Source organism: Chiloscyllium punctatum, chromosome 34 (assembly GCF_047496795.1).
Source record: "Chiloscyllium punctatum isolate Juve2018m chromosome 34, sChiPun1.3, whole genome shotgun sequence".
NCBI lineage: Eukaryota > Metazoa > Chordata > Chondrichthyes > Orectolobiformes > Hemiscylliidae > Chiloscyllium > Chiloscyllium punctatum.
This window is the reverse complement of record NC_092772.1, coordinates 63,054,410-63,078,870: the sequence shown is the minus strand read 5'-3', so window position 1 is coordinate 63,078,870 and position 24,461 is coordinate 63,054,410. Positions and strand designations below refer to the sequence as shown.

At 57.1% G+C, this 24,461-nt stretch overlaps 1 protein-coding gene across 1 annotated transcript in view; it reads right to left on the bottom strand.

Annotated features, from left to right (window-relative positions):
* LOC140458980 (hydroxyproline dehydrogenase-like) overlaps positions 1 to 24,461 on the bottom strand; it is a 288,998-nt gene that overhangs the window by 226,361 nt on the left and 38,176 nt on the right. The window lies entirely within an intron of this gene.

The following is a 24,461-nucleotide window of genomic DNA, read 5'->3' as shown; positions in this document are numbered from 1 at the left end:
GAACCCAGTGGGAAAGGGGGTTACAGAGACACTGCCCGGTGCGTAAAGGGGTTACAGAGACACTGCTCAGTGGGTAAGGGGGTTACAGAGACACTGCCCAGTGAATAAGGGGGTTACAGAAACAGAGCCCAGTGGGTAAAGGGGTTACAGAGACACTGCCCAGTGAGTAAGGGGGTTACATAGACAATGCCCAGTGGGTAAGGGGGTGACAGAAACAGAGCCCAGTGGGTAAGAGGTTACAGAGACAGTGCCAATAGGTAAGGGGGTTACAGAGACACTGCCCAGTGGGTAAGGGGTTAACAGAGACAGAGCCCGGTGGGTAAGGGGGTTACAGAAACACTGCCCGGTGGGTAAGGGGGTTACAGAGACAGTGCCCCGTGGGTAAGGGGGTTACAGAGAGAGTGCCCAGTGGGTAAGGGGGTTACAGAGACACTGCCCGGTGGGTAAGGGAGTTACAGAGACAGAGCCCAGAGGGTAAGGGGGTTACAGAGACAGAGCCCAGTGGGTAAGGGGGTTACAGAGACAGTGCCCAGTGGGTAAGGGGGTTATAGAGACAGGGCCCAGTGGGTAAGGGGGTTACAGAGACAGTGCCCTGTGGGGAAGGGGGGTACAGAGACACTGCCCAGTGGGTAAGGGGGTTACAGAGATGCTGCCCAGTGGGTAAGGGGGTTACAGAGAGAGTGCCCGGTTTGTAAGGGTGTTACAGAGACAGAGCCCAGAGCGTAAGGGGGTTACAGAGACACTGCCTGGTGGGTAAGGGGGTTATAGAGACAGGGCCCAGTGGGTAAGGGGGTTACAGAGACACTGCCTGGTGGGTAAGGGGGTTACAGAGACACTGCCCAGTGGGTAAGGGGGTTACAGAGACACTGCCCGGTGGGTAAGTGGGTTACAGAGACACTGCCCAGTGGGTAAGGGGGTTACAGAGACACTGCCCAGTGGGTAAGGGGTTTACAGAGACACTGCCCAGAGGGTTAGGGGTTTACAGAGACAGAGCCCGGTGGGTAAGGGGGTTACAGAGACACTGCCCAGAGGGTTAAGGGGTTACAGAGACAGAGCCCAGTGGGTAAGGGGGTGAGAGAGACAGTGCCCCGTGTGTAAGGGGGTTACAGAGACACTGCCCGGTGTGTAAGGGGGTTACAGAGACAGAGCCCAGCGGGTAAGGGGGTTACAAAGACAGAGCCCCGTGGGTAAGGGGGTTACAGAGACAGAGCCCCGTGGGTAAGGGGGTTACAGAGACAGTGCCCGGTGGGTAAGAGGTTACAGAGACAGAACCCAGTGGGAAAGGGGGTTAGAGAGACACTGCCCGGTGCGTAAAGGGGTTACAGAGACACTGCTCAGTGGGTAAGGGGGTTACAGAGACACTGCCCAGTGAATAAGGGGGTTACAGAAACAGAGCCCAGTGGGTAAAGGGGTTACAGAGACACTGCCCAGTGAGTAAGGGGGTTACATAGACAATGCTCAGTGGGTAAGGGGGTTACAGAGACACTGCCCAGTGAGTAAGGGGGTGACAGAAACAGAGCCCAGTGGGTAAGGGGGTTACAGAGACACTGCCCAGTGGGTAAGAGGTTACAGAGACAGTGCCCATGGGTAAGGGGGTTACAGAGACACTGCCCAGTGGGTAAGGGGTTAACAGAGACAGAGCCCGGTGGGTAAGGGGGTTACAGAAACACTGCCCGGTGGGTAAGGGGGTTACAGAGACACTGCCCAGTGAGTAAGGGGGTTACAGAAACAGAGCCCAGTCGGTAAGGGGGTTACAGAGACATGTCCGGTGGGTAAGGGGGTTACAGAGACACTGCCCGTTGGTAAGAGGGTTACAGAGACAGTGCCCAGTGGGTAAGGGGGTTACAGAGACACTGCCCGGTGGGTAAGGGGGTGACAGAGACAGTGCCCAGTGGATAAGGGGGTTACAGAGAGAGTGCCCAGTGGGTAAGGGGGTAACAGAGACACTGCCCCGTGGGTAAGGGCGTGACAGAGACAGTGCCCCATGGGTAAGGGGGTAACAGAGAGAGTGCCCAGTGGGTAAGGGGGTAACAGAGACACTGCCCGGTGGGAAAGGGAGTTACAGAGACACTGCCTGGTGGGTAAGGGGGTTACAGAGACACTGCCCAGTGAATAAGGGGGTTACAGAAACAGAGCCCAGTGGGTAAAGGGGTTACAGAGACACTGCCCAGTGAGTAAGGGGGTTACATAGACAATGCCCAGTGGGTAAGGGGGTGACAGAAACAGAGCCCAGTGGGTAAGAGGTTACAGAGACAGTGCCAATAGGTAAGGGGGTTACAGAGACACTGCCCAGTGGGTAAGGGGTTAACAGAGACAGAGCCCGGTGGGTAAGGGGGTTACAGAAACACTGCCCGGTGGGTAAGGGGGTTACAGAGACAGTGCCCCGTGGGTAAGGGGGTTACAGAGAGAGTGCCCAGTGGGTAAGGGGGTTACAGAGACACTGCCCGGTGGGTAAGGGAGTTACAGAGACAGAGCCCAGAGGGTAAGGGGGTTACAGAGACAGAGCCCAGTGGGTAAGGGGGTTACAGAGACAGTGCCCAGTGGGTAAGGGGGTTATAGAGACAGGGCCCAGTGGGTAAGGGGGTTACAGAGACAGTGCCCTGTGGGGAAGGGGGGTACAGAGACACTGCCCAGTGGGTAAGGGGGTTACAGAGATGCTGCCCAGTGGGTAAGGGGGTTACAGAGAGAGTGCCCGGTTTGTAAGGGTGTTACAGAGACAGAGCCCAGAGCGTAAGGGGGTTACAGAGACACTGCCTGGTGGGTAAGGGGGTTATAGAGACAGGGCCCAGTGGGTAAGGGGGTTACAGAGACACTGCCTGGTGGGTAAGGGGGTTACAGAGACACTGCCCAGTGGGTAAGGGGGTTACAGAGACACTGCCCGGTGGGTAAGTGGGTTACAGAGACACTGCCCAGTGGGTAAGGGGGTTACAGAGACACTGCCCAGTGGGTAAGGGGTTTACAGAGACACTGCCCAGAGGGTTAGGGGTTTACAGAGACAGAGCCCGGTGGGTAAGGGGGTTACAGAGACACTGCCCAGAGGGTTAAGGGGTTACAGAGACAGAGCCCAGTGGGTAAGGGGGTGAGAGAGACAGTGCCCCGTGTGTAAGGGGGTTACAGAGACACTGCCCGGTGTGTAAGGGGGTTACAGAGACAGAGCCCAGCGGGTAAGGGGGTTACAAAGACAGAGCCCCGTGGGTAAGGGGGTTACAGAGACAGAGCCCCGTGGGTAAGGGGGTTACAGAGACAGTGCCCGGTGGGTAAGAGGTTACAGAGACAGAACCCAGTGGGAAAGGGGGTTAGAGAGACACTGCCCGGTGCGTAAAGGGGTTACAGAGACACTGCTCAGTGGGTAAGGGGGTTACAGAGACACTGCCCAGTGAATAAGGGGGTTACAGAAACAGAGCCCAGTGGGTAAAGGGGTTACAGAGACACTGCCCAGTGAGTAAGGGGGTTACATAGACAATGCTCAGTGGGTAAGGGGGTTACAGAGACACTGCCCAGTGAGTAAGGGGGTGACAGAAACAGAGCCCAGTGGGTAAGGGGGTTACAGAGACACTGCCCAGTGGGTAAGAGGTTACAGAGACAGTGCCCATGGGTAAGGGGGTTACAGAGACACTGCCCAGTGGGTAAGGGGTTAACAGAGACAGAGCCCGGTGGGTAAGGGGGTTACAGAAACACTGCCCGGTGGGTAAGGGGGTTACAGAGACACTGCCCAGTGAGTAAGGGGGTTACAGAAACAGAGCCCAGTCGGTAAGGGGGTTACAGAGACATGTCCGGTGGGTAAGGGGGTTACAGAGACACTGCCCGTTGGTAAGAGGGTTACAGAGACAGTGCCCAGTGGGTAAGGGGGTTACAGAGACACTGCCCGGTGGGTAAGGGGGTGACAGAGACAGTGCCCAGTGGATAAGGGGGTTACAGAGAGAGTGCCCAGTGGGTAAGGGGGTAACAGAGACACTGCCCCGTGGGTAAGGGCGTGACAGAGACAGTGCCCCATGGGTAAGGGGGTAACAGAGAGAGTGCCCAGTGGGTAAGGGGGTAACAGAGACACTGCCCGGTGGGTAAGGGAGTTACAGAGACACTGCCTGGTGGGTAAGGGGGTTACAGAGATAGACCCAGAGGGTAAGGGGGTTATAGAGACACTGCCCAGTGGGTAAGGGGGTTACAGAGACACTGCCCAGTGGGTAAGGGGGTTACAGAGACAGAGCCCAGAGGGTAAGGGGGTTAAAGAGACAGAGCCCGATGGGTAAGGGGGTTAGAGAGACACTGCCCAGGAGTTTAGGGGGTTACAGAGACAGTGCCCGGTGGGTAAGGGGGTGACAGAGACAGTGCCCAGTGGATAGGGGGGTTACAGAGAGAGTGCCCAGTGGGTAAGGGGGTAACAGAGACATGTCCGGTGGGTAAGGGGGTGACACAGACAGTGCCCCATGGGTAAGGGTGTTACAGAGAGAGTGCCCAGTGGGTAAGGGGATTACAGAGACACTGCCCGGTGGGTAAGGGAGTTACAGAGACAGAGCCCAGAGGGTAAGGGGGTTACAGAGACAATGCCCAGTGGGTAAGGAGGTTACAGAGACACTGCCTAGTGGGTAAGGGGGTTACAGAGACAGTGCCCAGTGGGTAAGGGGGTTATAGAGACAGGGCCCAGTGGGTAAGGGGGTTACAGAGACAGTGCCCTGTGGGGAAGGGGGTTACAGAGACACTGCACAGTGGGTAAGGGGGTTACAGAGACACTGCCCAGTGGGTAAGGGGGTTACAGAGAGAGTGCCCGGTTTGTAAGGGTGTTACAGAGACAGAGCCCAGAGCGTAAGGGGGTTACAGAGACACTGCCCGGTGGGTAAGGGGGTTATAGAGACAGGGCCCAGTGGGTAAGGGGGTTACAGAGACACTGCCCAGTGGGGAAGGGGGTTACAGAGACACTGCCCAGTGGGTAAGGGGGTTACAGAGACACTGCCCGGTGGGTAAGTGGGTTACAGAGACACTGCCTGGTGGGTAAGGGGGTTACAGAGACACTGCCCAGTGGGTAAGGGGTTTACAGAGACACTGCCCAGAGGGTTAGGGGTTTACAGAGACAGAGCCCGGTGGGTAAGGGGGTTACAGAAACACTGCCCAGAAGTTTAGGGGGTTACAGAGACAGTGCCCGGTGGGTAAGGGGGTTACAGAGACCATGCCCAGTGGGTAAGGGGTTTACAGAGACACTGCCCAGAGGGTTAGGGGGTTACAGAGACAGAGCCCCGTGGGTAAGGGGGTGAGAGAGACAGTGCCCCGTGTGTAAGGGTGATACAGAGACACTGCCCGGTGTGTAAGGGGGTTACAGAGACAGAGCCCAGCGGGTAAGGGGGTTACAAAGACAGAGCGCCGTGGGTAAGGGGGTTACAGAGACAGAACCCAGTGGGTAAGGGGGTTACAGAGACAGTGCCCGGTGGGTAAGAGGTTACAGAGACAGAGCCCAGTGGGAAAGGGGGTTACAGAGACACTGCCCGGTGCGTAAAGGGGTTACAGAGACACTGCTCAGTGGGTAAGGGGGTTACAGAGACACTGCCCAGTGAATAAGGGGGTTACAGAAACAGAGCCCAGTGGGTAAAGGGGTTACAGAGACACTGCCCAGTGAGTAAGGGGGTTACATAGACAATGCTCAGTGGGTAAGGGGGTTACAGAGACACTGCCCAGTGAGAAAGGGGGTGACAGAAACAGAGCCCAGTGGGTAAGGGGGTTACAGAGACACTGCCCAGCGGGTAAGAGGTTACAGAGACAGTGCCCAGTGGGTAAGGGGTTAACAGAGACAGAGCCCAGTGGGTAAGGGGGTTACAGAGACACTGCCCAGTGGGTAAGGGGTTAACAGAGACAGAGCCCGGTGGGTAAGGGGGTTACAGAAACACTGCCCGGTGGGTAAGGGGGTTACAGAGACACTGCCCCGTGAGTAAGGGGGTTACAGAAACAGAGCCCAGTCGGTAAGGGGGTTACAGAGACACTGCCCGTTGGTAAGAGGGTTACAGAGACAGTGCCCAGTGGGTAAGGGGGTTACAGAGACACTGCCCGGTGGGTAAGGGGGTTACAGAGAGAGTGCCTAGTGGGTAAGGGGGTTACAGAGACAATGCCCGGTGGGTAAGGGGGTTACAGAGACAGAGCCCAGTGGGTAAGGGGGTTACACAGACACTGCCCAGTGGGTAAGGAGGTTACAGAGACACTGCCCGGTGGGTAAGGGGGTTACAGAGACAGTGCCCGGTGGGTAAGGGGGTTACAGAGACACTGCCCAGTGGGTAAGAGATAACAGAGACAGAGCCCAGTTGGTAAGGGGGTTACAGAGACAGTGCCCAGTGGGTAAGGTGTTTACAGTGACAGTGCCCGGTGGGTAAGGGGGTTACAGATACACTGGACCGTGGGTAAGAGGCTACAGAGACAGAGCCCAGTGGGTAAGGGGGTTACAGAGACAGAGCTCAGTGGTCAGGGGTTTACAGAGACAGAGCCCAGTGGGTAAGGGGGTTACAGAGACAGAGCCCAGTGGGTAAGGGGGTTACAGATGCAGAGCCCAGTGGGTAAGGGGGTTACAGAGACAGTGCCCGGTGTGTAAGTGGGTTACAGAGACACTGCCCGGTGGGTAAGGGGGTGACAGAGACACTGCCCAGTGGGTAAGGGGGTTACAGAGACAGTGCCTAGTGGGTAAGGGGGTTTCAGAGACAGTGCCCGGTGGGTCAGAGGTTACAGAGACAGAGCCCAGTGGTAAGGGGCTTACACAGACAGTGCCCAGTGGGTAAGGCATTTACAGAGACAGTGCCCGGTGGGTAAGCGGGTTACAGAGACACTGCCCAGTGGGTAAGGGGGTTTCCGAGACAGAGCCCAGTGGGTAAGGGGGTTACAGAGAGAGTGCCCAGTGGGTAAGGGGGTTTCAGAGACAGGGCCCAGTGGGTAAGGGGGTTACAGAGACACTGCACAGTGGGTAAGAGGTTTACAGAGAGAGAGCCCAGTGGGTAAGGGGGTTACAGAGACATTGCCCGGTGGATAAGGGGGTTACAGAGACATTGCCCGGTGGGTAAGGGGTTTACAGCGACAGAGCCCAGCGGGTAAGGGGGTTAAAGAGACATCGCCCGGTGGGTAAGGGGGTTACAGCGACAGAGCCCAGTGGGTAAGGGGGTTACAGAGACAGAGCCCAGTGAGTAAGGGGGTTACACAGACACTGCCCGGTGGGTAAGGGAGTTACAGAGACACTGCCCGGTCGGTAAGGGGGTTACAGAGACAGTGCCCGGTCGGTAAGGGGGTAACAGAGACACTGCTCAGTGGGTAAGGGGGTTACAGAGACAGAGCCCAGTGAGTAAGGGGGTTACAGAGACACTGCCCGGTGGGTAAGGGGGTTACAGAGACACTTCCCGGTCGGTAAGGGGGTTACAGAGACAGTGCCCGGTGGGTAAGGGGGTTACAGAGACAATGCCCAGTGGGTAAGGGGGTTACAGAGACAGAGCCCAGTGAGTAAGGGGGTTACAGAGACACTGCCCGGTAGGTAAGGGGGTTACAGAGACACTGCCCGGTGGGTAAGGGGGTTACAGAAACACTGCCCAGTGGGTAAGGGGGTTACAGAGACAGTGCCCGGTGGGTAAGGGGGTTACAGAGACAGAGCCCAGTGGGTAAGAGGTTACAGAGACAGAGCCCAGTGGGTAAGGGGGTTACAGAGACAGAGCCCAGTTGGTAAGGGTGTTACAGAGACACTGCCCGGTGGGTAAGAGGTTACAGAGACAGAGCCCAGTGGGTAAGGGGGTTACAGAGACAGAGCCCAGTGGGTAAGGGTGTTACAGAGACAGGGCCCAGTGGGTATGGGGTTTACAGAGACACTGCCCGGTGGGTAAGGGGGTTACAGAGACACTGCCCAGTGGTAACGGGGTTACAGAGAAACTGCCCAGTGGGTAAGTGGTTTACAGAGACAGTGCCCAGTGGGTATGGGGGTTACAGAGACACTGCCCAGTGGGTAAGAGGTTACAGAGACAGAGCCCAGTTGGTAAGGGGGTTACAGAGACAGTGCCCAGTGGATAAGGGGTTTACATAGACAGTGTCCGGTGGGAAAGGGGGTTACAGAGACACTGCCCAGTAGGTAAGGGGGTTACAGAGACAGAGCTCAGTGGGTAAGGGGTTTACAGAGACTGTGCCCAGTGGGTAAGGGGGGTTAAAGAGACACTGCCCAGTGGGTAAGGGGGTTACAGAGACAGAGCCCAGTGCGGAAGGGGGTGACAGAGACAGTGCCCGGTGGGTAAGGGGTTTACAGAGACAGAGCCCAGTGGGTAAGGGGGGTTACAGAGACACTGCCCAGTGGGTAAGGGGGTTACAGAGACAGAGCCCAGTGGGTAAGGGGGTTACAGAGACAGAGCCCAGTGTGTAAGGGGGTTACAGAGACAGTGCCCGGTGTTTAGGTGGGTTACAGAGACACTGCCCGGTGGGTAAGGGGGTTACAGAGACACTGCCCGGTCGGTAAGGGGGTTACAGAGACAGTGCCCGGTGGGTAAGGGCGTTACAGAGACAGTGCCCGGTGGGTAAGGGCGTTACAGAGACACTGCCCAGTGGGTAAGAGGGTTACAGAGACAGTGCCCAGTGGGTAAGGGGGTTACAGAGACAGTGCCCGGTGAGTAACGGGGGTTACAGAGACAGGGCCCCGTGGGTAAGGGGGTTACAGAGACACTGCCCAGTGGGTAAGAGGGTTACAGAGACAGTGCCCAGTGGGTAAGGGGGTTACAGAGACACTGCCCGGTCGGTAAGGGGGTTACAGAGACACTGCCCGGTGGGTAAGGGGGTTACAGAGACATTGCCCGGTGGGTAAGGGGGATACAGAGACACTATCCAGTGGGTAAGAGGGTTACAGAGACACTGCCCAGTGGGTAAGGGGGTTACAGAGACACTGCCCGGTGAGTAAGGGGGTGACAGAAACAGAGCCCAGTGGATAAGGGGGTGACAGAGACACTGCCCAGTGGGTCAGGGGGTTACAGAGACAGAGCCCAGTGGGTAAGTGGGTTACAGAGACACTGCCCAGTGGGTAAGGGGGTTTCAGAGACAGGGCCCAGTGTGTAAGGGGGTTACAGAGACAGAGCCCAGTGGGTAAGGGGGTTACAGAGACAGAGCCCGGTGGGTAAGTGGGTTACAGAGACACTGCCCAGTGGGTAAGAGGTTTACAGAGACAGAGCCCAGTGGGTAACGGGGTTACAGAGACAGAGCCCAGTGGGTAAGGGGGTTACAGAGACATTGCCCGGTGGGTAAGGGGGTTACAGAGACAGAGCCCAGTGTGTAAGGGGGTTACAGAGACACTGCCCGGTGGGTAAGGGGGTTACAGAGACAATGCCCAGTGGGTAAGGAGGTTACAGAGACACTGCCCAGTGGGTAAGGGGGTTACAGAGACAGGGCCCAGTGGGTAAGGGGGTTATAGAGACAGGGCCCAGTGGGTAAGGGGGTTACAGAGACAGTGCCTTGTGGGGAAGGGGGTTACAGAGACACTGCACAGTGGGTAAGGGGGTTACAGAGCCACTGCACAGTGGGTAAGGGGGTTACAGAGACCATGCCCAGTGGGTAAGGGGTTTACAGAGACACTGCCCAGAGGGTTAGGGGGTTACAGAGACAGAGCCCCGTGGGTAAGGGGGTGAGAGAGACAGAACCCCGTGGGTAAGGGGGTGAGAGAGACAGTGCCCCGTGTGTAAGGGGGTTACAGAGACACTGCCCGGTGTGTAAGGGGGTTACAGAGACAGAGCCCAGCGGGTAAGGGGGTTACAAAGACAGAGCCCCGTGGGTAAGGGGGTTACAGAGACAGAGCCCAGTGGGTAAGGGGGTTACAGAGACAGTGCCCGGTGGGTAAGAGGTTACAGAGACAGAGCCCAGTGGGAAAGGGGGTTACAGAGACACTGCCCGGTGCGTAAAGGGGTTACAGAGACACTGCTCAGTGGGTAAGGGGGTTACAGAGACACTGCCCAGTGAATAAGGGGGTTACAGAAACAGAGCCCAGTGGGTAAAGGGGTTACAGAGACACTGCCCAGTGGGAAAGGGGGTTACAGAGACACTGCCCAGTAGGTAAGGGGGTTACAGAGACAGAGCTCAGTGGGTAAGGGGTTTACAGAGACTGTGCCCAGTGGGTAAGGGGGGTTAAAGAGACACTGCCCAGTGGGTAAGGGGGTTACAGAGACAGAGCCCAGTGCGGAAGGGGGTGACAGAGACAGTGCCCGGTGGGTAAGGGGTTTACAGAGACAGAGCCCAGTGGGTAAGGGGGGTTACAGAGACACTGCCCAGTGGGTAAGGGGGTTACAGAGACAGAGCCCAGTGGGTAAGGGGGTTACAGAGACAGAGCCCAGTGTGTAAGGGGGTTACAGAGACAGTGCCCGGTGTTTAGGTGGGTTACAGAGACACTGCCCGGTGGGTAAGGGGGTTACAGAGACACTGCCCGGTCGGTAAGGGGGTTACAGAGACAGTGCCCGGTGGGTAAGGGCGTTACAGAGACAGTGCCCGGTGGGTAAGGGCGTTACAGAGACACTGCCCAGTGGGTAAGAGGGTTACAGAGACAGTGCCCAGTGGGTAAGGGGGTTACAGAGACAGTGCCCGGTGAGTAACGGGGGTTACAGAGACAGGGCCCCGTGGGTAAGGGGGTTACAGAGACACTGCCCAGTGGGTAAGAGGGTTACAGAGACAGTGCCCAGTGGGTAAGGGGGTTACAGAGACACTGCCCGGTCGGTAAGGGGGTTACAGAGACACTGCCCGGTGGGTAAGGGGGTTACAGAGACATTGCCCGGTGGGTAAGGGGGATACAGAGACACTATCCAGTGGGTAAGAGGGTTACAGAGACACTGCCCAGTGGGTAAGGGGGTTACAGAGACACTGCCCGGTGAGTAAGGGGGTGACAGAAACAGAGCCCAGTGGATAAGGGGGTGACAGAGACACTGCCCAGTGGGTCAGGGGGTTACAGAGACAGAGCCCAGTGGGTAAGTGGGTTACAGAGACACTGCCCAGTGGGTAAGGGGGTTTCAGAGACAGGGCCCAGTGTGTAAGGGGGTTACAGAGACAGAGCCCAGTGGGTAAGGGGGTTACAGAGACAGAGCCCGGTGGGTAAGTGGGTTACAGAGACACTGCCCAGTGGGTAAGAGGTTTACAGAGACAGAGCCCAGTGGGTAACGGGGTTACAGAGACAGAGCCCAGTGGGTAAGGGGGTTACAGAGACATTGCCCGGTGGGTAAGGGGGTTACAGAGACAGAGCCCAGTGTGTAAGGGGGTTACAGAGACACTGCCCGGTGGGTAAGGGGGTTACAGAGACAATGCCCAGTGGGTAAGGAGGTTACAGAGACACTGCCCAGTGGGTAAGGGGGTTACAGAGACAGGGCCCAGTGGGTAAGGGGGTTATAGAGACAGGGCCCAGTGGGTAAGGGGGTTACAGAGACAGTGCCTTGTGGGGAAGGGGGTTACAGAGACACTGCACAGTGGGTAAGGGGGTTACAGAGCCACTGCACAGTGGGTAAGGGGGTTACAGAGACCATGCCCAGTGGGTAAGGGGTTTACAGAGACACTGCCCAGAGGGTTAGGGGGTTACAGAGACAGAGCCCCGTGGGTAAGGGGGTGAGAGAGACAGAACCCCGTGGGTAAGGGGGTGAGAGAGACAGTGCCCCGTGTGTAAGGGGGTTACAGAGACACTGCCCGGTGTGTAAGGGGGTTACAGAGACAGAGCCCAGCGGGTAAGGGGGTTACAAAGACAGAGCCCCGTGGGTAAGGGGGTTACAGAGACAGAGCCCAGTGGGTAAGGGGGTTACAGAGACAGTGCCCGGTGGGTAAGAGGTTACAGAGACAGAGCCCAGTGGGAAAGGGGGTTACAGAGACACTGCCCGGTGCGTAAAGGGGTTACAGAGACACTGCTCAGTGGGTAAGGGGGTTACAGAGACACTGCCCAGTGAATAAGGGGGTTACAGAAACAGAGCCCAGTGGGTAAAGGGGTTACAGAGACACTGCCCAGTGGGTAAGGGGGTTACAGAGACACTGCCCAGTGAATAAGGGGGTTACAGAGACAGAGCCCCGTGGGTAAGGGGGTGAGAGAGACAGAACCCCGTGGGTAAGGGGGTGAGAGAGACAGTGCCCCGTGTGTAAGGGGGTTACAGAGACACTGCCCGGTGTGTAAGGGGGTTACAGAGACAGAGCCCCGTGGTTAAGGGGGTTACAGAGACAGAGCCCCGTGGGTAAGGGGGTTACAGAGACAGAGCCCAGTGGGTAAGGGGGTTACAGAGACAGTGCCCGGTGGGTAAGAGGTTACAGAGACAGAGCCCAGTGGGAAAGGGGGTTACAGAGACACTGCCCGGTGCGTAAAGGGGTTACAGAGACACTGCTCAGTGGGTAAGGGGGTTACAGAGACACTGCCCAGTGAATAAGGGGGTTACAGAAACAGAGCCCAGTGGGTAAAGGGGTTACAGAGACACTGCCCAGTGGGTAAGGGGGTTACAGAGACACTGCCCAGTGAATAAGGGGGTTACAGAAACAGAGCCCAGTGGTTAAAGGGGTTACAGAGACACTGCCCAGTGGGTAAGGGGGTTACAGAGACACTGCCCGGTGAGTAAGGGGGTGACAGAAACAGAGCCCAGTGGATAAGGGGGTTACAGAGACACTGCCCAGTGGGTAAGGGGTTAACAGAGACAGAGCCCGGTGGGTAAGGGCGTTACAGAAACACTGCCCGGTGGGTAAGGGGGTTACAGAGACACTGCCCAGTGAGTAAGGGGGTTACAGAAACAGAGCCCAGTCGGTAAGGGGGTTACAGAGACACTGCCCGTTGGTAAGAGGGTTACAGAGACAGTGCCCAGTGGGTAAGGGGGTTACAGAGACACTGCCCGGTGGGTAAGGGGGTTACAGAGAGAGTGCCTAGTGGGTAAAGGGGTTACAGAGACACTGCCCGGTGGGTAAGGGGGTGACAGAGACAGTGCCCAGTGGATAAGGGGGTTACAGAGAGAGTGCCCAGTGGGTAAGGGGGTAACAGAGACACTGCCCGGTGGGTAAGGGCGTGACAGAGACAGTGCCCCGTGGGTAAGGGGGTAACAGAGAGAGTGCCCAGTGGGTAAGGGGGTTATAGAGACACTGCCGGTGGGTAAGGGAGTTACAGGGACACTGCCTGGTGGGTAAGGGGGTTACAGAGATAGACCCAGAGGGTAAGGGGGTTATAGAGACACTGCCCAGTGGGTAAGGGGGTTACAGAGACAGAGCCCAGAGGGTAAGGGGGTTACAGAGACAGAGCCCGGTGGGTAAGGGGGTTACAGAAACACTGCCCAGGAGTTTAGGGGGTTACAGAGACAGTGCCCGGTGGGTAAGGGGGTTACAGAGACCATGCCCAGTGGGTAAGGGGGTTACAGAGACACTGCCCGGTGGGTAAGGGGGTGACAGAGACAGTGCCCAGTGGATAAGGGGGTTACAGAGAGAGTGCCCAGTGGGTAAGGGGTAACAGAGACATGTCCGGTGGGTAAGGGGGTGACACAGACAGTGCCCCGTGGGTAAGGGTGTTACAGAGAGAGTGCCCAGTGGGTAAGGGGGTTATAGAGACAGGGCCCAGTGGGTAAGGGGGTTACAGAGACAGTGCCCTGTGGGGAAGGGGGTTACAGAGACACTGCACAGTGGGTAAGGGGGTTACAGAGACACAGCCCAGTGGGTAAGGGGGTTACAGAGAGAGTGCCCGGTTTGTAAGGGTGTTACAGAGACAGAGCCCAGAGCGTAAGGGGGTTACAGAGACACTGCCCAGTGGGTAATGGGGTTACAGAGACACTGCCTGGTGGGTAAGGGGGTTACAGAGACACTGCCCAGTGGGTAAGGGGTTTACAGAGACACTGCCCAGAGGGTTAGGGGTTTACAGAGACAGAGCCCGGTGGGTAAGTGGGTTACAGAAACACTGCCCAGAAGTTTAGGGGGTTACAGAGACAGTGCCCGGTGGGTAAGGGGGTTACAGAGACCATGCCCAGTGGGTAAGGGGTTTACAGAGACACTGCCCAGAGGGTTAGGGGGTTACAGAGACAGAGCCCAGTGGGTAAGGGGGTGAGAGAGACAGTGCCCCGTGTGTAAGGGTGATACAGAGACACTGCCCGGTGTGTAAGGGGGTTACAGAGACAGAGCCCAGCGGGTAAGGGGGTTACAAAGACAGAGCCCCGTGGGTAATGGGGTTACAGAGACAGAGCCCCGTGGGTAAGGGGGTTACAGAGACAGAGCCCAGTGTGTAAGGGGGTTACAGAGACACTGCCCGGTGGGTAAGGGGGTTACAGAGACAATGCCCAGTGGGTAAGGAGGTTACAGAGACACTGCCCAGTGGGTAAGGGGGTTACAGAGACAGTGCCCAGTGGGTAAGGGGGTTATAGAGACAGGGCCCAGTGGGTAAGGGGGTTACAGAGACAGTGCCTTGTGGGGAAGGGGGTTACAGAGACACTGCACAGTGGGTAATGGGGTTACAGAGCCACTGCACAGTGGGTAAGGGGGTTACAGAGACCATGCCCAGTGGGTAAGGGGTTTACAGAGACACTGCCCAGAGGGTTAGGGGGTTACAGAGACAGAGCCCCGTGGGTAAGGGGGTGAGAGAGACAGAACCCCGTGGGTAAGGGGGTGAGAGAGACAGTGCCCCGTGTGTAAGGGGGTTACAGAGACACTGCCCGGTGTGTAAGGGGGTTACAGAGACAGAGCCCAGCGGGTAAGGGGGTTACAAAGACAGAGCCCCGTGGGTAAGGGGGTTACAGAGACAGAACCCAGTGGGTAAGGGGGTTACAGAGACAGTGCCCGGTGGGTAAGAGGTTACAGAGACAGAGCCCAGTGGGAAAGGGGGTTACAGAGACACTGCCCGGTGCGTAAAGGGGTTACAGAGACACTGCTCAGTGGGTAAGGGGGTTACAGAGACACTGCCCAGTGAATAAGGGGGTTACAGAAACAGAGCCCAGTGGGTAAAGGGGTTACAGAGACACTGCCCAGTGGGTAAGGGGGTTACAGAGACACTGCCCAGTGAATAAGGGGGTTACAGAAACAGAGCCCAGTGGGTAAAGGGGTTACAGAGACACTGCCCAGTGGGTAAGGGGGTTACAGAGACACTGCCCGGTGAGTAAGGGGGTGACAGAAACAGAGCCCAGTGGATAAGGGGGTGACAGAGACACTGCCCAGTGGGTAAGGGGTTAACAGAGACAGAGCCCGGTGGGTAAGGGGGTTACAGAAACACTGCCCGGTGGGTAAGGGGGTTACAGAGACACTGCCCAGTGAGTAAGGGGGTTACAGAAACAGAGCCCAGTCGGTAAGGGGGTTACAGAGACACTGCCCGTTGGTAAGAGGGTTACAGAGACAGTGCCCAGTGGGTAAGGGGGTTACAGAGACACTGCCCGGTGGGTATGGGGGTTACAGAGAGAATGCCTAGTGGGTAAAGGGGTTACAGAGACACTGCCCGGTGGGTAAGGGGGTGACAGAGACAGTGCCCAGTGGATAAGGGGGTTACAGAGAGAGTGCCCAGTGGGTAAGGGGGTAACAGAGACACTGCCCGGTGGGTAAGGGCGTGACAGAGACAGTGCCCCGTGGGTAAGGGGGTAACAGAGAGAGTGCCCAGTGGGTAAGGGGGTTATAGAGACACTGCCGGTGGGTAAGGGAGTTACAGAGACACTGCCTGGTGGGTAAGGGGGTTACAGAGATAGACCCAGAGGGTAAGGGGGTTATAGAGACACTGCCCAGTGGGTAAGGGGGTTACAGAGACAGAGCCCAGAGGGTAAGGGGGTTACAGAGACAGAGCCCGGTGGGTAAGGGGGTTACAGAAACACTGCCCAGGAGTTTAGGGGGTTACAGAGACAGTGCCCGGTGGGTAAGGGGGTTACAGAGACCATGCCCAGTGGGTAAGGGGGTTACAGAGACACTGCCCGGTGGGTAAGGGGGTGACAGAGACAGTGCCCAGTGGATAAGGGGGTTACAGAGAGAGTGCCCAGTGGGTAAGGGGTAACAGAGACATGTCCGGTGGGTAAGGGGGTGACACAGACAGTGCCCCGTGGGTAAGGGTGTTACAGAGAGAGTGCCCAGTGGGTAAGGGGGTTATAGAGACAGGGCCCAGTGGGTAAGGGGGTTACAGAGACAGTGCCCTGTGGGGAAGGGGGTTACAGAGACACTGCACAGTGGGTAAGGGGGTTACAGAGACACTGCCCAGTGGGTAAGGGGGTTACAGAGAGAGTGCCCGGTTTGTAAGGGTGTTACAGAGACAGAGCCCAGAGCGTAAGGGGGTTACAGAGACACTGCCCAGTGGGTAATGGGGTTACAGAGACACTGCCTGGTGGGTAAGGGGGTTACAGAGACACTGCCCAGTGGGTAAGGGGTTTACAGAGACACTGCCCAGAGGGTTAGGGGTTTACAGAGACAGAGCCCGGTGGGTAAGGGGGTTACAGAAACACTGCCCAGAAGTTTAGGGGGTTACAGAGACAGTGCCCGGTGGGTAAGGGGGTTACAGAGACCATGCCCAGTGGGTAAGGGGTTTACAGAGACACTGCCCAGAGGGTCAGGGGGTTACAGAGACAGAGCCCAGTGGGTAAGGGGGTGAGAGAGACAGTGCCCCGTGTGTAAGGGTGATACAGAGACACTGCCCGGTGTGTAAGGGGGTTACAGAGACAGAGCCCAGCGGGTAAGGGGGTTACAAAGACAGAGCCCCGTGGGTAATGGGGTTACAGAGACAGAGCCCCGTGGGTAAGGGGGTTACAGAGACAGTGCCCGGTGGGTAAGAGGTTACAGAGACAGAGCCCAGTGGGAAAGGGGGTTACAGAGACACTGCCCGGTGCGTAAAGGGGTTACAGAGACACTGCTCAGTGGGTAAGGGGGTTACAGAGACACTGCCCAGTGAATAAGGGGGTTACAGAAACAGAGCCCAGTGGGTAAAGGGGTTACAGAGACAGTGCCCAGTGAGTAAGGGGGTTACATAGACAATGCTCAGTGGGTAAGGGGGTTACAGAGACACTGCCCAGTGAGTTAGGGGGTGACAGAAACAGAGCCCAGTGGGTAAGGGGGTTACAGAGACACTGCCCAGTGGGTAAGAGGTTACAGAAACAGTGCCCATGGGTAAGGGGGTTACAGAGACACTGCCCAGTGGGTAAGGGGTTAACAGAGACAGAGCCCGGTGGGTAAGGGGGTTACAGAAACACTGCCCGGTGGGTAAGGGGGTTACAGAGACACTGCCCAGTGAGTAAGGGGGTTACAGCGACAATGCCCAGTGGGTAAGGGGGTTACAGAGACAGAGGCCGGTGGGTAAGAGGGTTACAGAGACAATGCCCAGTGGGTAAGGGGGTTACAGAGACACAGCCCGGTGTGTAAGGAGGTTACATTGACAGTGCCCAGTGGTAAAGGGGGTTACAGAGACAGGGCCCAGTGGGTAAGGGGGTTACAGAGACAGAGCCCGGTGGGTAAGGGGGTAACAGAGACACTGCCCGGTGGGTAAGGGCGTGACAGAGACAGTGCCCCGTGGGTAAGGGGGTAACAGAGAGAGTGCCCAGTGGGTAAGGGGGTTATAGAGACACTGCCGGTGGGTAAGGGAGTTACAGAGACACTGCCTGGTGGGTAAGGGGGTTACAGAGATAGACCCAGAGGGTAAGGGGGTTATAGAGACACTGCCCAGTGGGTAAGGGGGTTACAGAGACAGAGCCCAGAGGGTAAGGGGGTTACAGAGACAGAGCCCGGTGGGTAAGGGGGTTACAGAAACACTGCCCAGGAGTTTAGGGGGTTACAGAGACAGTGCCCGGTGGGTAAGGGGGTTACAGAGACCATGCCCAGTGGGTAAGGGGGTTACAGAGACACTGCCCGGTGGGTAAGGGGGTGACAGAGACAGTGCCCAGTGGATAAGGGGGTTACAGAGAGAGTGCCCAGTGGGTAAGGGGTAACAGAGACATGTCCGGTGGGTAAGGGGGTGACACAGACAGTGCCCCGTGGGTAAGGGTGTTACAGAGAGAGTGCCCAGTGGGTAAGGGGGTTATAGAGACAGGGCCCAGTGGGTAAGGGGGTTACAGAGACAGTGCCCTGTGGGGAAGGGGGTTACAGAGACACTGCCCAGTGGGTAAGGGGGTTACAGAGAGAGTGCCCGGTTTGTAAGGGTGTTACAGAGACAGAGCCCAGAGCGTAAGGGGGTTACAGAGACACTGCCCAGTGGGTAATGGGGTTACAGAGACACTGCCTGGTGGGTAAGGGGGTTACAGAGACACTGCCCAGTGGGTAAGGGGTTTACAGAGACACTGCCCAGAGGGTTAGGGGTTTACAGAGACAGAGCCCGGTGGGTAAGTGGGTTACAGAAACACTGCCCAGAAGTTTAGGGGGTTACAGAGACAGTGCCCGGTGGGTAAGGGGGTTACAGAGACCATGCCCAGTGGGTAAGGGGTTTACAGAGACACTGCCCAGAGGGTTAGGGGGTTACAGAGACAGAGCCCAATGGGTAAGGGGGTGAGAGAGACAGTGCCCCGTGTGTAAGGGTGATACAGAGACACTGCCCGGTGTGTAAGGGGGTTACAGAGACAGAGCCCAGCGGGTAAGGGGGTTACAAAGACAGAGCCCCGTGGGTAATGGGGTTACAGAGACAGAGCCCCGTGGGTAAGGGGGTTACAGAGACAGTGCCCGGTGGGTAAGAGGTTACAGAGACAGAGCCCAGTGGGAAAGGGGGTTACAGAGACACTGCCCGGTGCGTAAAGGGGTTACAGAGACACTGCTCAGTGGGTAAGGGGGTTACAGAGACACTGCCCAGTGAATAAGGGGGTTACAGAAACAGAGCCCAGTGGGTAAAGGGGTTACAGAGACACTGCCCAGTGAGTAAGGGGGTTACATAGACAATGCTCAGTGGGTAAGGGGGTTACAGAGACACTGCCCAGTGAGTAAGGGGGTGACAGAAACAGAGCCCAGTGGGTAAGGGGGTTACAGAGACACTGCCCAGTGGGTAAGAGGTTACAGAGACAGTGCCCATGGGTAAGGGGGTTACAGAGACACTGCCCAGTGGGTAAGGGGTTAACAGAGACAGAGCCCGGTGGGTAAGGGGGTTACAGAAACACTGCCCGGTGGGTAAGGGGGTTACAGAGACACTGCCCAGTGAGTAAGGGGGTTACAGCGACAATGCCCAGTGGGCAAGGGGGTTACAGAGACAGAGGCCGGTGGGTAAGAGGGTTACAGAGACAATGCCCAGTGGGTAAGGGGGTTACAGAGACACTGCCCGGTGTGTAAGGAGGTTACATTGACAGTGCCCAGTGGTAAAGGGGGTTACAGAGACAGGGCCCAGTGGGTAAGGGGGTTACAGAGACAATGCCCAGTGGGTAAGGGGGTTTCAGAGACACTGCCCGGTCGGTAAGTGGGTTACAGAGACACTGCCCGGTGGGTAAGGGGGTGACAGAGACAGTGCCCCGTGGGTAAGGGGGTTACAGAGACAGAGCCCAGTGGGTAAGGGGGTTACAGAGACAGTGCCCGGAGGGTAAGAGGTTACAGAGACAGAGCCCAGTGGGAACGGGGGTTACAGAGACACTGCCCAGTGGGTAAGGGGGTTACAGAGACACTGCCCAGTGAGTAAGGGGGTGACAGAAACAGAGCCCAGTGGGTAAGGGGGTTACAGAGACACTGCCCAGTGGGTAAGAGGTTACAGAGACAGTGCCCATGGGTAAGGGGGTTACAGAGACACTGCCCAGTGGGTAAGGGGTTAACAGACACAGAGCCCGGTGGGTAAGGGGGTTACAGAAACACTGCCCGGTGGGTAAGGGGGTTACAGAGACACTGCCCAGTGAGTAAGGGGGTTACAGAAACAGAGCCCAGTCGGTAAGGGGGTTAAAGAGACACTGCCCGTTGGTAAGAGGGTTACAGAGACAGTGCCCAGTGAGTAAGGGGGTGACAGAAACAGAGCCCAGTGGGTAATGGGGTTACAGAGACACTGCCCAGTGAGTAAGGGGTGACAGAAACAGAGCCCAGTGGGTAAGGGGTTTACAGAGACACTGCCCAGTGGGTAAGAGGTTACAGAGACAGTGCCCATGGGTAAGGGGGTTACAGAGACTCTGCCCAGTGGGTAAGGGGTTAACAGAGACAGAGCCCGGTGGGTAAGGGGGTTACAGAAACACTGCCCGGTGGGTAAGGGGGTTACAGAGACACTGCCCAGTGAGTAAGGGGGTTACAGAAACAGAGCCCAGTCGGTAAGGGGGTTACAGAGACATGTCTGGTGGGTAAGGGGGTTACAGAGACACTGCCCGTTGGTAAGAGGGTTACAGAGACAGTGCCCAGTGGGTAAGGGGGTTACAGAGACACTGCCCGGTGGGTAAGGGGGTGACAGAGACAGTGCCCAGTGGATAAGGCGGTTACAGAGAGAGTGCCCAGTGGGTAAGGGGGTAACAGAGACACTGCCCCGTGGGTAAGGGCGTGTCAGAGACAGTGCCCCATGGGTAAGGGGGTAACAGAGAGAGTGCCCAGTGGGTAAGGGGGTAACAGAGACACTGCCCGGTGGGTAAGGGAGTTACAGAGACACTGCCTGGTGGGTAAGGGGGTTACAGAGATAGACCCTGAGGGTAAGGGGGTTATAGAGACACTGCCCAGTGGGTAAGGGGGTTACAGAGACACTGCCCAGTGGGTAAGGGGGTTACAGAGACAGAGCCCAGAGGGTAAGGGGGTTAAAGAGACAGAGCCCGATGGGTAAGGGGGTTAGAGAGACACTGCCCAGGAGTTTAGGGGGTTACAGAGACAGTGCCCGGTGGGTAAGGGGGTGACAGAGACAGTGCCCAGTGGATAAGGGGGTTACAGAGAGAGTGCCCAGTGGGTAAGGGGGTAACAGAGACATGTCCGGTGGGTAAGGGGGTGACACAGACAGTGCCCCATGGGTAAGGGTGTTACAGAGAGAGTGCCCAGTGGGTTAGGGGATTACAGAGACACTGCCCGGTGGGTAAGGGAGTTACAGAGACAGAGCCCAGAGGGTAAGGGGGTTACAGAGACAATGCCCAGTGGGTAAGGAGGTTACAGAGACACTGCCTAGTGGGTAAGGGGGTTACAGAGACAGTGCCCAGTGGGTAAGGGGGTTATAGAGACAGGGCCCAGTGGGTAAGGAGGTTACAGAGACAGTGCCCTGTGGGGAAGGGGGTTACAGAGACACTGCACAGTGGGTAAGGGGGTTACAGAGACACTGCCCAGTGGGTAAGGGGGTTACAGAGAGAGTGCCCGGTTTGTAAGGGTGTTACAGAGACAGAGCCCAGAGCGTAAGGGGGTTACAGAGACACTGCCCGGTGGGTAAGGGGGTTACAGAGACACTGCCCAGTGGGTAAGGGGGTTACAGAGACACTGCCCGGTGGGTAATGGGGTTACAGAGACACTGCCTGGTGGGTAAGGGGGTTACAGAGACACTGCCCAGTGGGTAAGGGGTTTACAGAGACACTGCCCAGAGGGTTAGGGGTTTACAGAGACAGAGCCCGGTGGGTAAGGGGGTTACAGAAACACTGCCCAGAAGTTTCGGGGGTTACAGAGACAGTGCCCGGTGGGTAAGGGGGTTACAGAGACCATGCCCAGTGGGTAAGGGGTTTACAGAGACACTGCCCAGAGGGTTAGGGGGTTACAGAGACAGAGCCCCGTGGGTAAGGGGGTGAGAGAGACAGTGCCCCGTGTGTAAGGGGGTTACAGAGACACTGCCCGGTGTGTAAGGGGGTTACAGAGACAGAGCCCAGCGGGTAAGGGGGTTACAAAGACAGAGCGCCGTGGGTAAGGGGGTTACAGAGACAGAACCCAGTGGGTAAGGGGGTTACAGAGACAGTGCCCGGTGGGTAAGAGGTTACAGAGACAGAGCCCAGTGGGAAAGGGGGTTACAGAGACACTGCCCGGTGCGTAAAGGGGTTACAGAGACACTGCTCAGTGGGTAAGGGGGTTACAGAGACACTGCCCAGTGAATAAGGGGGTTACAGAAACAGAGCCCAGTGGGTAAAGGGGTTACAGAGACACTGCCCAGTGGGTAAGGGGGTTACATAGACAATGCTCAGTGGGTAAGGGGGTTACAGAGACACTGCCCAGTGAGAAAGGGGGTGACAGAAACAGAGCCCAGTGGGTAAGGGGGTTACAGAGACACTGCCCAGCGGGTAAGAGGTTACAGAGACAGTGCCCATGGGTAAGGGGGTTACAGAGACACTGCCCAGTGGGTAAGGGGGTTACAGAGACACTGCCCAGTGGGTAAGGGGTTAACAGAGACAGAGCCCGGTGGGTAAGGGGGTTACAGAAACACTGCCCGGTGGGTAAGGGGGTTACAGAGACACTGCCCAGTGAGTAAGGGGGTTACAGAAACAGAGCCCAGTCGGTAAGGGGGTTACAGAGACACTGCCCGTTGGTAAGAGGGTTACAGAGACAGTGCCCAGTGGGTAAGGGGGTTACAGAGACACTGCCCGGTGGGTAAGGGGGTTACAGAGAGAGTGCCTAGTGGGTAAGGGGGTTACAGAGACAATGCCCGGTGGGTAAGGGGGTTACAGAGACAGAGCCCAGTGGGTAAGGGGGTTACACAGACACTGCCCAGTGGGTAAGGAGGTTACAGAGACACTGCCCGGTGGGTAAGGGGGTTACAGAGACAGTGCCCGGAGGGTAAGGGGGTTACAGAGACACTGCCCAGTGGGTAAGAGATAACAAAGACAGAGCCCAGTTGGTAAGGGGGTTACAGAGACAGTGCCCAGTGGGTAAGGTGTTTACAGTGACAGTGCCCGGTGGGTAAGGGGGTTACAGATACACTGGACCGTGGGTAAGAGGCTACAGAGACAGAGCCCAGTGGGTAAGGGGGTTACAGAGACAGAGCTCAGTGGTCAGGGGTTTACAGAGACAGAGCCCAGTGGGTAAGGGGGTTACAGAGACAGAGCCCAGTGGGTAAGGGGGTTACAGATGCAGAGCCCAGTGGGTAAGGGGGTTACAGAGACAGTGCCCGGTGTGTAAGTGGGTTACAGAGACACTGCCCGGTGGGTAAGGGGGTGACAGAGACACTGCCCAGTGGGTAAGGGGGTTACAGAGACAGTGCCTAGTGGGTAAGGGGGTTTCAGAGACAGTGCCCGGTGGGTCAGAGGTTACAGAGACAGAGCCCAGTGGTAAGGGGCTTACACAGACAGTGCCCAGTGGGTAAGGCATTTACAGAGACAGTGCCCGGTGGGTAAGCGGGTTACAGAGACACTGCCCAGTGGGTAAGGGGGTTTCCGAGACAGAGCCCAGTGGGTAAGGGGGTTACAGAGAGAGTGCCCAGTGGGTAAGGGGGTTTCAGAGACAGGGCCCAGTGGGTAAGGGGGTTACAGAGACAGAGCCCGGTGGTTAAGGGGGTTACAGAGAGAATGCCTAGTGGGTAAAGGGGTTACAGAGACACTGCCCGGTGGGTAAAGGGGTGACAGAGACAGTGCCCAGTGGATATGGGGGTTACAGAGAGAGTGCCCAGTGGGTAAGGGGGTAACAGAGACACTGCCCGGTGGGTAAGGGCGTGACAGAGACAGTGCCCTGTGGGTAAGGGGGTAACAGAGAGAGTGCCCAGTGGGTAAGGGGGTTATAGAGACACTGCCGGTGGGTAAGGGAGTTACAGAGACACTGCCTGGTGGGTAAGGGGGTTACAGAGATAGACCCAGAGGGTAAGGGGGTTATAGAGACACTGCCCAGTGGGTAAGAGGTTTACAGAGACAGAGCCCAGTGGGTAAGGGGGTTACAGAGACATTGCCCGGTGGATAAGGGGGTTACAGAGACATTGCCCGGTGGGTAAGGGGTTTACAGCGACAGAGCCCAGCGGGTAAGGGGGTTACAGAGACATCGCCCGGTGGGTAAGGGGGTTACAGCGACAGAGCCCAGTGGGTAAGGGGGTTACAGAGACAGAGCCCAGTGAGTAAGGGGGTTACACAGACACTGCCCGGTGGGTAAGGGAGTTACAGAGACACTGCCCGGTCGGTAAGGGGGTTACAGAGACAGTGCCCGGTCGGTAAGGGGGTAACAGAGACACTGCCCAGTGGGTAAGGGGGTTACAGAGACAGAGCCCAGTGAGTAAGGGGGTTACAGAGACACTGCCCGGTGAGTAAGGGGGTTACAGAGACACTTCCCGGTCGGTAAGGGGTTTACAGAGACAGTGCCCGGTGGGTAAGGGGGTTACAGAGACAATGCCCAGTGGGTAAGGGGGTTACAGAGACAGAGCCCAGTGAGGAAGGGGGTTACAGAGACACTGCCCGGTGGGTAAGGGGGTTACAGAGACACTGCCCGGTGGGTAAGGGGGTTACAGAAACACTGCCCAGTGGGTAAGGGTGTTACAGAGACAGGGCCCAGTGGGTATGGGGTTTACAGAGACACTGCCCGGTGGGTAAGGGGGTTACAGAGACACTGCCCAGTGGTAACGGGGTTACAGAGAAACTGCCCAGTGGGTAAGTGGTTTACAGAGACAGTGCCCAGTGGGTATGGGGGTTACAGAGACACTGCCGGGTGGGTAAGAGGTTACAGAGACAGAGCCCAGTTGGTAAGGGGGTTACAGAGACAGTGCCCAGTGGATAAGGGGTTTACATAGACAGTGTCCGGTG